This window comes from Diabrotica virgifera, chromosome 2, assembly GCF_917563875.1.
Source record: "Diabrotica virgifera virgifera chromosome 2, PGI_DIABVI_V3a".
NCBI classification, from domain to species: Eukaryota; Metazoa; Arthropoda; class Insecta; order Coleoptera; family Chrysomelidae; genus Diabrotica; species Diabrotica virgifera.
This window is the reverse complement of record NC_065444.1, coordinates 173,646,115-173,657,806: the sequence shown is the minus strand read 5'-3', so window position 1 is coordinate 173,657,806 and position 11,692 is coordinate 173,646,115. Positions and strand designations below refer to the sequence as shown.

Sequence of the window (11,692 nt, the reverse complement as noted above, 5' to 3'; positions counted from 1 at the left end):
AGAATTTCCATGAGTCGATCATGTTTTGCTTTACCAAACGCTTTATTGTAGTCTATAAAACAGACGTAAAGGGGACGGTTAACATCCAATCATCTCTGTGTCAGCACGTTGAAGGAGAATAATACCTCTCTGGTACCCATACCATTGCAGAATCCATATTGAGTGTCACTAATATCCAGCTCCAGTTTAGAGTGTATTCTGGCGTGGATAATTTTCAGCAGAATTTTCAAGGTATGTGACATTAAGCTTATGGTTCGGTAGTCACTGTATTCTTTGGAATTCACTTTCTTTGGAAAACACACAAATGCTGATGTCAACATTTCTCTAGGGATAATTCCCGTAGTATACTATAGATAGCGTTGAACAGTTCTACTATTATGTCCTAGTTTTTCTCGTTGACCAACTTTATCAGATCGCTAGGAAATTCATCTGGACCAGCAGATTTATTGGTTTTTATAGAGTCTATTGACTAACCTCTGATTTGGTTATCTCTGGGCCCACATCTTCGGTTTGCCTATCTAGGAATATACTGGCTTCTCTCTGGTCATGAAATAGTTCCTCGATGTACTCATTCCATCGTCTTAGTTTTCGTTCTGTCTCCATTTATAATTATAATATTTCCATTTTTGTCGAGAAATATATTTGAGGTTCTTCTATTTCCTATTCCAGCTAGTTCTTTGACGTTTTTATATAGGTTGAAGTTGTCATATTTGTTTTGCAGTTTTTCTATTTCTTTACATTTTTCAGAGAAATAGGTTTCTTTATCCTCACTAATTTTTCTTCTTATCTGATTTTGAAGCTGTTTATGGCGGGTCTTATTTATGGTTTTGTTTTTTTTTTCTTCTTTTATTCATCAAGTCTAGAATTTCCTCCGTCATCCATTCTTCTTTCTTACATTTGGTTGTTGTAAGTACTTTCTTACTTGGCTCTAATATAGAGATTTTGAAGAATTGCCACTGATGTTCTACGTTATTCTGAAGAATTATTTCCTGGGTTTCTGTCTAGAATTGTGTTAATTTCGTGTTTCAAACTTTCTTTTGTTTCTTCTGACTTTAGTTTCTGTATGTTGAGTTTATTGTTGTTGCGGCTTTTTTGCGTCTTTTTTAGTTGAAGTTGAAACCTAGCATTAAGAAGACTGTTATCAGAAGATACGTCCACTCCTGGATATGCCTTTACTGCCTGAATTAAGTTTCGATATCTGTGCTTTATTAGGATGTAGTCAATTTGTTTTCTGACGATTTTGTTGTTGCACTGTTCAAGTTGAACTAGAAATAAACAAATCAAGACACTTGAATTTTACGCGGAGCACTCCCAAATCATGATTTACAATGTATACTTAGATATACATTGTAAATCTCAAATCATGATTTACAAAGTTTATACATTGTAAATCATGATTCGGGAGTGCTCTTAGTAACATTTAACGTGTCTTGGTTTGTTTATTTCCAGTGTATGTATATTGTGATTTTAGTACAGTTGGTTCAATCACCAATTCACTGTTGATAACTTTAGCTTTGAAATGGTGGACAAATTCACTTACGCTTCTTGATGAGCAAGGAAAATTACATAACGAGAGAAATCAAACGAAAGATATTTCTATAAAATATCTTCTTTCAGATATCAATTTAAAGAGAAGAAAAACAGAACAATAATTATCAATCTTTTGGAACTGGAAGAAACTTTCTATATATGAAATCAGTGTTTCAACCAAAGAAACTTTCTTTCAGAAGAACTACCAATCTTTCAGAACGGGAATGGGAAGTAGGCATTTAGAAGTAAAATATCTGATCTTAAACCAATACTTCGAACAGTTACATGCCAATATGCAAACAAAGATGAACAGTACTAACTATAGTGGCATTCAGTGAGAATTTTAAGTACAGTAACTGAATAGACAAGTCACTATATCTTATACGTACCTGCCAAAATTGAACAATAATTATAAATACTAAAGCAACCAATTATATATAGGTAAGTTCGAATTGTTAATGCCATCTCAATATAGAGATTATATTTTTTTCGAAGTCAATAAATATTCTAATATTGCTTCAAAATACGGTATTCACGAAATATATTTGTTATAGCCATAATATAATTTATTATCTTTTAATAAATTAGCTCTTTAATAAATTCGTGTAATCAATAATAGTATGTGGAAGTAAGTTGTTATCGTTAATTATTCTATTACAATCATCATTAAATTTATATAGTGGGGTGGGCATAAGTATTTTTCATACCAATTAAAAAGAAAAAGGAAAACTAGTTTATTGCTGTGATTATTATTTATATACAAAACTAATTTAATTATGGTTTTAAAGTTACTGTTTATACTCAAACTGCAGACCACCTTCCTCAAATGCAGCTATGATACCGCTTATTTACGGTTTTGCAGGTTTTATCTAAGAAATTTGGATTGTTGCGCATTGCATCAAATTCCTCTTGAATTCGTGTTTTCAAATTTTTGGTAATCTTGTAGGAACATGTTCTCTTTGGAGACTTTGTGGTGAATTCATTGAACATCGTGTAGTGATTACACGTAATTGCATTATAAAGCCGGTACGAAGTAATCAGGTTAACAGACAAATTTGTTCTTCTATTAGGCAATCCAAACCACGTGACCTCTGGTTGGCACACAAACTAACAAAGAGGTTATGTTTGTATCTATTTTTCAATGATTTTTCATTGTTTATCGTCGTATTTTGTCTATTTTGGATGCATTTGGATTTCGTTTCCTGTTTTTGTGAACTTTATAAACTTTACCACAATGCAAACTGAATATTTAAGGAAATTATTATTGGAAACTCCAGATGTTGCGAGAAAGGTAGGCGAAACAAATTTTATTTACTGTTCATTTTGCCCCGATATTTATCAATAATGATGAATTTTGCAAGCAATAACATTATTTCTTTTATTGTTTTAGATATTTATTGAAGCTGAAAATAATTGGGGATTTAGATCCATACGCAATTCAGTCAGAATTGGATTTTACAGTAAAGTGCAGATCATCAAGTTACTATTATAGATATTTATACATATCTGGTGGAATCTCGCAGTTACTACTCTAAGCAGCAGATGAAAGCATACAAAAGCCTTCAGGCACATAAATATTTTACAGCTGGATTTGTTTTGAATGGAGTAAAAATTGTTAATGATTTCCTGATTTCCATATTATTGTTGGAAAGGTATGCCTTTATTTTATTTATTCACCATTAAGAAATATATGGATAACAGTGTTAGTGTCTTTTGGATAAATTGGTTCTAAATATTAGATTTATTTACGTTTATATATCTGTATGAAACCAGACATATCGTCGTCCTAATCTGTAAACTGCGAACTCCATAATTATCTGAAAATGAATTATTACTGCCATCTATTTGAATTACAATATGAATGTCTGATTTTAAATAAAATATTCTCAATCATTGTAAAGAACGCAAATACTCTAATAAAAATAAATTTTTGTAGTTGAAGAATTTCCAAAAAAATAAAATATTTTTTTAGGTGAAGCATTTCCAAAAATCTAATGCTAAACGACTAAATGCTTGGGTGGGGTGATAGCCAGTTCTGATGACATAGCAAATGCAGATTGTATGTGTATGGCCGGTAATAGTGAAGTCTGCAGCAATCCTATTTTTAGCTGAGTATGCCCAGGGCAAGACAGACGAAGAAGAACCCAATGCATGTACATATGTTACAGCTACATGGTTTGAAGATAGCAACATATGCATTCTCTGATGAAAAACTAATGAGTTTTGAAACTGTTCGGTCAGAGTGCTTGTTGTGCTCACTAAACGAACTGAAATATAAGATGGCTTTGGCATTGTGTTGCAGCGATATGAAAATGGTTATTCATTTTTAATTATAATGTACTTCTTCATCATGAGTAATTATGTATTGGTCTTTTAAATGTGTATTTATTTTTGTAATTAGTATCAACTTGTAATGATAATATACATTTATCGTTTAAGGTATGACTATGTTTTGACTCTAAAATAAATGATTTAAAAATCGAATCCTGCCTCTTTCTGTTAGTAACTACCCATGGATATCACAAATAGTGATTACTGATAGGTTTGTTCGTAGAATGAGCAGCAACTCTTGCCAACCATCAGACACATGTGCATTCGTAGTCTATGAATGCTAACTATTAACTGCTCATGCATCTGATGGTTGGCAGCAGTTGCTAATCGTTTGTGTCGTACTACGAACAAACCTATTAGGCCTGGATCCCATGTACCAAAAAAATTGATTAATAGCAAGCTGAAAATTTGTTAATAGCTTAACGGTGTCCAGTTGGACAAACTTTGATGTATTGTGACACTGGAACAGGGATAGTTTTAATTGTGAAACAGTTTGGAAACTCAGATTTGGAAAATCAGATTACAAAAACATCCCATATATTTTGTCGGACAGAACATCAAATTGATTTGTTATCCTTTCATTAAATTCTCATGCAAAAATCAGACTGCTATTACTAACCAACATGATTCCTGTAGTTTGACATGGTCTTCGTGTTCTACTCATTAAAATGCCCAGTTGGTGATTTTTTCAACAGTCTGGTTTTTGCATGGGAGTTTAATGAATTGGTAGCAAATCAATTGGAAGTTTTATCTAACAAATTACATAAACATTTTCGTAGTTTGACGTTCCAAATTTTTAACCTGTTCCACAGTTAAAACTTCCAGTGTTCCCGTACATCAAAGTTTGTCGGACTAGACACCATTAAGCTATTAATAAATTTTCAGCTTGCTATTAATCACTTTTTTTTGGTACGCGGGATCCAGGTCTATATGGAATAAATAAATAACAAAACAAATTCCCTGTCAAAACTGCATTTATTTTGAATAGAATGAAAAACAAAATAATATTGTTTTAACAAAATAGGGGATAAATGTTAAAATTTAGTATTAATAAAGTTTGTCACATTGGCCTAAAAATTAATGTCACTAGTTACGTTAGTGTCACATATAAATAATTGTAATAATATTAATAAAAATCATAATTCCTAGCATGAGTGCGTCCTGTTTTTTGATAATTTAGTTAAGCGAGGAAACATAAATGAGTTTCTAATAGGGCTTTTCATCGATTGTCATTTGTTTCGAGCTTCTGTTAGATGTTGATATAATCCGTGTATAGTATTTTTACTACAAAAGCGATATTACGTAGGTCAAAATTTTTGATGTAAGAGAACTGTCAAAACATTAGAATGTGACTTTTTATTATTGCCATGTTTATTATAAACATGTCAATAATGAAAAGTCATATTCTAATGTTTTGACAGTTCTCTTACGTCAAAAATTTTGACCTACGTAATATCGCTTTTGTAGTAAAAATACTATATAATATTACTATACACGGATTATATGACATATGACAGAACCTCAAAACAAATGACTGTGAATGAAAAGCCCTATAGAGGGAACACGAAAAAAATTAACATTAACCGATCAGCTCGACTTCCACAGTTCACTACTATACAAGTTACAGGCATGTTTTCAGCACTTAAAATCACCAAAAACGAAAAGTTTATAAAATAGTCAATCTAATGAATGTCTTTAAATACTATATTAAGCTCAAAATCACGACAAAAAACAAATTAAAATTAACATTATTCTGATCAGTTGGACTTCCACAGTTCACTACTATACAAGTCACAGGCATGTTGTCAGCACTTAAAATCACCAAAAACGTAAACTTTATAAAATAATTAATCTAATGAATGTCTTTAGATACTATATTAGCTCAAAATCAGGACAAAAAACAAATTAAAATTAACATTATCCCGATCAGTTGGACTTCCACAGTTCACTACTATACAAGTCACAGGCATGTTGTCAGCAATTAAAATCACCAAAAACGTAAAGTTTATAAAATAATTAATCTAATGAATGTCTTTAAATACTATACTAGCTCAAAATCACGACAAAAAATAAATAAGAAAAATCAATAATTACATTGAGTTTAGGTTAGGAACAGTTTTGTGTGCCAACCAAAGATCACGTGGTTTATCTTTGACAGTCGATGGATTGCCTAATTATATAACCCCTGTTCGCTCTGGACATCCTGAATTTACCCAGAGGGCGAACGCCTGCGCATTACAAAATTGAGCGTTCGCGGAGGTCGAATCTTTCCCTCTGAACACCCTCCGGATTTTTAATTCGGTGTTCGCAGAAAAAATATCCCGACCGTGTCCGTGATACCATGTCGACGTTCGAGGATTTTGTTTCGGATTTTAAGTTCGCACAGGCGCACAAAATATTTGAGAAGAATTTCTTGACATTCTGTTCTTACTCCCTCCATTTCTTAACCTAAAATATTGTTTTGTTAAATAACTTGTAGATGTAGATTCTGTTTTTTTATAGTTTTGAAATTATGTAAAGTGTTGTATCATTTAAATATTCTTCAAACAAATTTTTTTTCTACAACCGTGTTAAAATAGTTATTTATGAAACAGTTCGTGAAGTATGCTTTTTGCGAACGCACGCGATTTTTAGAGCACGAGCGACAACGGAGCGAGTGCTATAAATCGCGTAAGTTCACAAAAAGTACTTCACGCACAGTTTCATACAATATTTTATCTACGATAAACAAATAAAAAAAGCTGTAACTCTTCGTCACTGGAATTCATTTCTATTCTACAATTTTTAGAACTTTGACATTTAAAAATTCTAACTACTTTCAAATCCCAAAACTGTTAAAACTTTTGTTGTAATTCATTGCTCATACTGTCATCCCCATGGCAACGCAAAAGTTAAGGATTGTCACCATGACAATGCGAAGGTTAAAACAGTGCGAAAAAGTAAATCCCATTTAAAATACATTGTTACTTCACGCACACTTTAAATCCTTCACGTACTGCTATCTATAATGATAGTTTTCACAAACTAAAAACTTATACATAATATGACATAGAGTAGATAAATGCAATGTTTAGCACTCCATAGGAGCGTTAAAAATGCTACGTTAAGGCACTATAGTTTGTTTTTTAACCAAGAGGAGTTATTCAAATTTACCGCGCCGTAATGCATGTTTCTAATTTTTCCAACCGCAGGCAAGTTTACTCCACTGTTATTAAATTTTGACACTAATGACATTTATGAAATTTTGGCACTTCTGTCATTTTATAGGTTAATTAAGTATATCGGCGATTGTTTGTGTTTTCTGTATTATTCCTTTAATTTTTAGATTTTTAGTCTACTTTTATATAAAAACAGTTATTTTTAGAATTCTTTAGCGATGTGTTAGTATAATATAATATGTATGGATTATCATCGAAAGATGATATGATTAACCGAAAAAAGAAGATGAATTTGGTGACTTTTCTAGTAACTTTCTTGGGTGTGAATCTGTCTTTTTAGTTTACTCCCCTTGGTTAAAAAATCAACTATAGTGCTTTAAAATTTTTAAGGCACTGCAGTTAAAAGTGAATTGTCAAATTGTGAAACGTCAAAATATTTATATTTCATTTATTAACATTAATATTAATAGTACAACTTGCGCAATTTAAAAAAGGTGGTTTAAAATGTATTTTAAAATTTAATTTAAACTGTATTATTGCATTTTTAACACGTTTGTAGAAAAAACACGTTTATGTAATGGTATAATATTTTCGCTACGAATTTTTAGACATTCCCCTCGGGTGTAGACAACCAGTTCTACCTTTTACGGGTCATAGGGTTCATGGTTTCAGCAATTTAACAAAATTATTGTATTTTATAAATTTATAACGTTTGTAGAAAAAATATTGTATGATATACATGTTAAAAAGTACATTTTTAAGGCACTCATGTGAATTGCTTTCACATGCGTGCCTTAAAATTGTACTTTTAACACATATTAAATAACTATTATATTAAAGCTTTTTAATTTAGTTGTTTTTGTCTATGTTTCCCATTTAGTATGTTTATAAATAAGTAGGTACCTTTTCTAGTATTATTATCTTATTACTTTTCATTCGATATTCGATAATTATCTATTACGGTAGTATTACAATAAATTGTACACTGTTTTTACTTAATTTCTTCTATCTAAATGAGCTTATTAGTATCTTCTTGTGGTTTATTTTTCAGTGTAATTTATGAGTTAAATTAGTTACTTTACTTATGTTGTGTTTATATGATCTCTAAATTTTATCGATTCAAACTGCTAATTTTTGAAAGAGCTGTAGTTAAAAGGCTTGAACGAACACTAACCGAGTGTATGCAAATTTGGAAACTCCAAATCTTAACCAATATTGGTCTTAGAGAAAAACAACCAAAATACACAATATTCAGAAAAGCAAAGCCAACTTTTTTATTATTCGATAATTTTGGTATTCCTAGCAGGTTTTAAGTTATTTTGAAAAAAAAAGCATTTTTTTTTTTAATTAAAAATTTTATTCTGAAGCTATTTCTTTGTGGCATTTTTATGTAGTTTATTAAGTATTTTCTATGGGAAATAAGCCACAATTTTACTAAAAAATGAATTTATTAACGTTTCGAAGCCCAAATCGGGTTTCGTTGTCAAAATACAAAATACTATTAAATTAAACAAAAATGTTGTGGCTAAGTAAAAAAAAATTCTTCTAATAATTTAGTTAATCTGACTCATTTATACTGGCAATTCAGACGTATATTATACATTTTAAACTAGAAGATTTTAAAATGATATCGCCAATATTTATGAGTTGCGTTCCTGGGACGACTTTACTAAAAGATAGTTCATTCGATTACATGAAATCAATCCCAACTTAAGAATATCCGTCGCAAAAAAATCATAGCATGTGATCTGTCTTTAAAAAGACAACCAAATGCAACGATGACAGTAAAATTCTCGCGTTAGAGATTCCATAGTAAATCACGAGGGAAAACCAGGAAAAAACCTCGTGATACTATCCGACATCGTAAGTATTTGGTCTTACATTTAATTTACCTTCAAAAAACTAATACCAAATTCTGACTTTAATATGTTTAAATTATAAATAATATTAATAATACATAGATATACAATAAGTAATACTAAAATATAAAATTTGTACTAACTCGATATGTTATTGACTTACTAATCGTGGTATCTTCTTTCTATTGACTTCCTCTTTCAGTATGGGCAACCACATCCTACTGCATTCTACCGAGGAATTTGCGACACAATTGGTTTTATTTAGCATAATTAGAGCCGCTTCTTTGATTTTTCTCTTTTTACTATCTGATTCTTTCAGGACTATACTTGAATCTCTCCACTGAACTCTATGTTCATTATCCCATGCGTGTTGACATATTTGAGATCTATCAATTCTCTATTTTTATTATAAGACTGATGTTCATTTATTCTAACGTTTAATGGTCTTGATGTTTCACCTAAATAAAATTGTTCGTATTCACAAGGTATTTTATAAATGCAATTCTTTGCTCTTTCTTGTTCATTGTTAGGTTTAGTTTTAAATAGAATAGATCTCAATGTGTTTGTTGTTTTGAATGTTGTTGAAATGTTGAATTTATTTCCTATTGTTTTAAGTTTCTCGGATAGTCCTTTTATATATGGTATTGTTATTTTCCTCGTATTATTTCTTGTGAATGTTGTAGGATCCCGTTCTAAGTTGTTCTGTTCCATTCGATCCAATCTTGTCAATTCCTTATTTATAAACGATAAAGGATAATCATTTTTTAATAAAACAAATGTTAACAATTGTCTTTCTTCTAAAAATGAATTTTCGTTAGAACAAGTAATTTTGGCTCTATCATATAAGGATTAAATGATTCCCTTTTTAACGTTGATGTTGTGATTTGATTTGTAATTGAGATATCTGTTGGTGTGTGTTGGTTTTCTATACACTTGAGTCTCATATCCAGTATCCTTCCTTGAGACTAAAACATCGAGGAAAGGCAAAGTGTTATTGTATTCCTTTTCCATTGTAAATTTTATTGTCTCTTCTTGATCGTTTATAATATTCAGGAATGTATCCAACAATTCTGATCTATGAGGCCATATTGAAAACACATCATCTACATATCTCCACCATACTGTGGGTTTTAAATTTTGTTTAGAAATGATATTAGTTTCGAAATCCTCCATAAATATATTAGCCAATAATGGAGATAAAGGAGAGCCCATTGCTAGACCAAAATTTTGTGTATAGAATTCATTATTTAGTTGAAAATAGGTATTATTAGTACATAATGTCAATAACTTCATTACAGCTGATACATTTAGTTTTGTCCTAGTTGTCAATGTATTATCATTTTCTAACTTCGTTTTAATTATGTTTAAAGTTTTATCTAATGGTACATTTGTAAATATACTGTTTATGTCCAAACTTACTAAAATATTATTTGGATTAAATTCAATATTTGTTAATTTGTTTAAAAATGTTGTGTATTTTTTATAAATGTGTCATTATTATTTGCAAATGGTTTTATAATATTTAATAAAAATTTTGATAGCTCACTACAAGGAGAATTGATGGTACTACAAATGGGTCTAAGTGGAATATTCGCTTTATGAATTTTCGGTACTCCATAAAAATATGGTGTCTTACTGTAATGAGGTGTCATTAATTTTCTTTGATAGTACGTTAGATCAGTTTTAAATTTGAATAAAGTTATATAGATTTGGTTTTCCAGTGTCTTCGTTGAATCCTTCGTTAATTTGGTATAAGGTCCAGTTGTAATTTGATCTGTAATTTTGTCTTCAAATTGTATTTTATCCATTATTACAGTTGCATTTCCTTTATCTGCTGGTAGGATTGTTATTATTATATTATATTGATTATTATCGCAACTCATAAATATTGTCGATATCATTTTAAAGCCTTCTACTTTAAAATGTATAATATACGTCTGAATTGCCAATATAAATGAGGCAGATTAAATAAATTATTAGAAGATTTTTTTTTTACTTAGCAACAACATTTTTGTTTATTTTAATAGTATTTTGTATTTTGACAACGAAACCCGATTTGGGCTTCGAAATGTTAATAAATTCATTTTTTAGTAAAATTGTGGCTTATTTCCCATAGAAAATACTTAATTTTAAAAATGTTAATTTAAAACCTAATTTTTTCAAAAATATACACTTTAAATCGATTAAACTTAGAGATCATATAAACACAACATAAGTCAAATAACTTGTTAAGCGTTATTAATTCGGGGGTGATCTTTCCGATATTTTTTTGCAAAAAACAAAAGGAACCAACTTTATTTTGAGCGTAACCTAATATATGCACCATTTTTTTTTCACTTTTTTACAGGACATATTTTTGCTAATAATATTTTTTTAGATAACATACTTCCTTTTGGAGTTATTTACGAAATACCGTCTAAAAACGTGGTTATTTTGTTTGAAAATGAAAATATTCACTCGCAAATATCTCGAAAAATATTGACTTTGCGAAAAAACTATATAGAATAAAAGTTACCTATACTCAGTTTATCCATTTCTGGACTTATTTTGGACATATGTTTTTTCACCCGCGAGAGGGGGTGAAACGCACCCCCAGGGCAAAAGCACACATCGGAACGATATCGCTTTTTTTCTTTGACTTGTTAGCTACGCGTATTCCAAATTTCACGTCAATCCAAGCAGTTCTTTAAAATTTACAGGTTTTGCGATATTTTGCCGTTAAAGAACGTATTATAGGTAGCGTTAACTAACTTCTGCCCACCCCTTTAAATATAAAAATAATAAAGTTTGGCTTTAGTTACCAACAAATGCCAC

The 11,692-nt window shown here is 30.3% G+C and overlaps 1 long non-coding RNA gene across 1 annotated transcript; it reads left to right on the top strand.

Annotated features, from left to right (window-relative positions):
- Positions 1–2,830: 2,830 nt before the first annotated feature.
- LOC126879720 (uncharacterized) lies at positions 2,831–4,014 on the top strand. The gene is made up of 2 exons (XR_007696221.1): positions 2,831–3,182; positions 3,503–4,014. It is a non-coding gene; the product is annotated as an uncharacterized LOC126879720 (long non-coding RNA).
- The last annotated feature ends 7,678 nt before the right edge of the window (positions 4,015–11,692 follow it).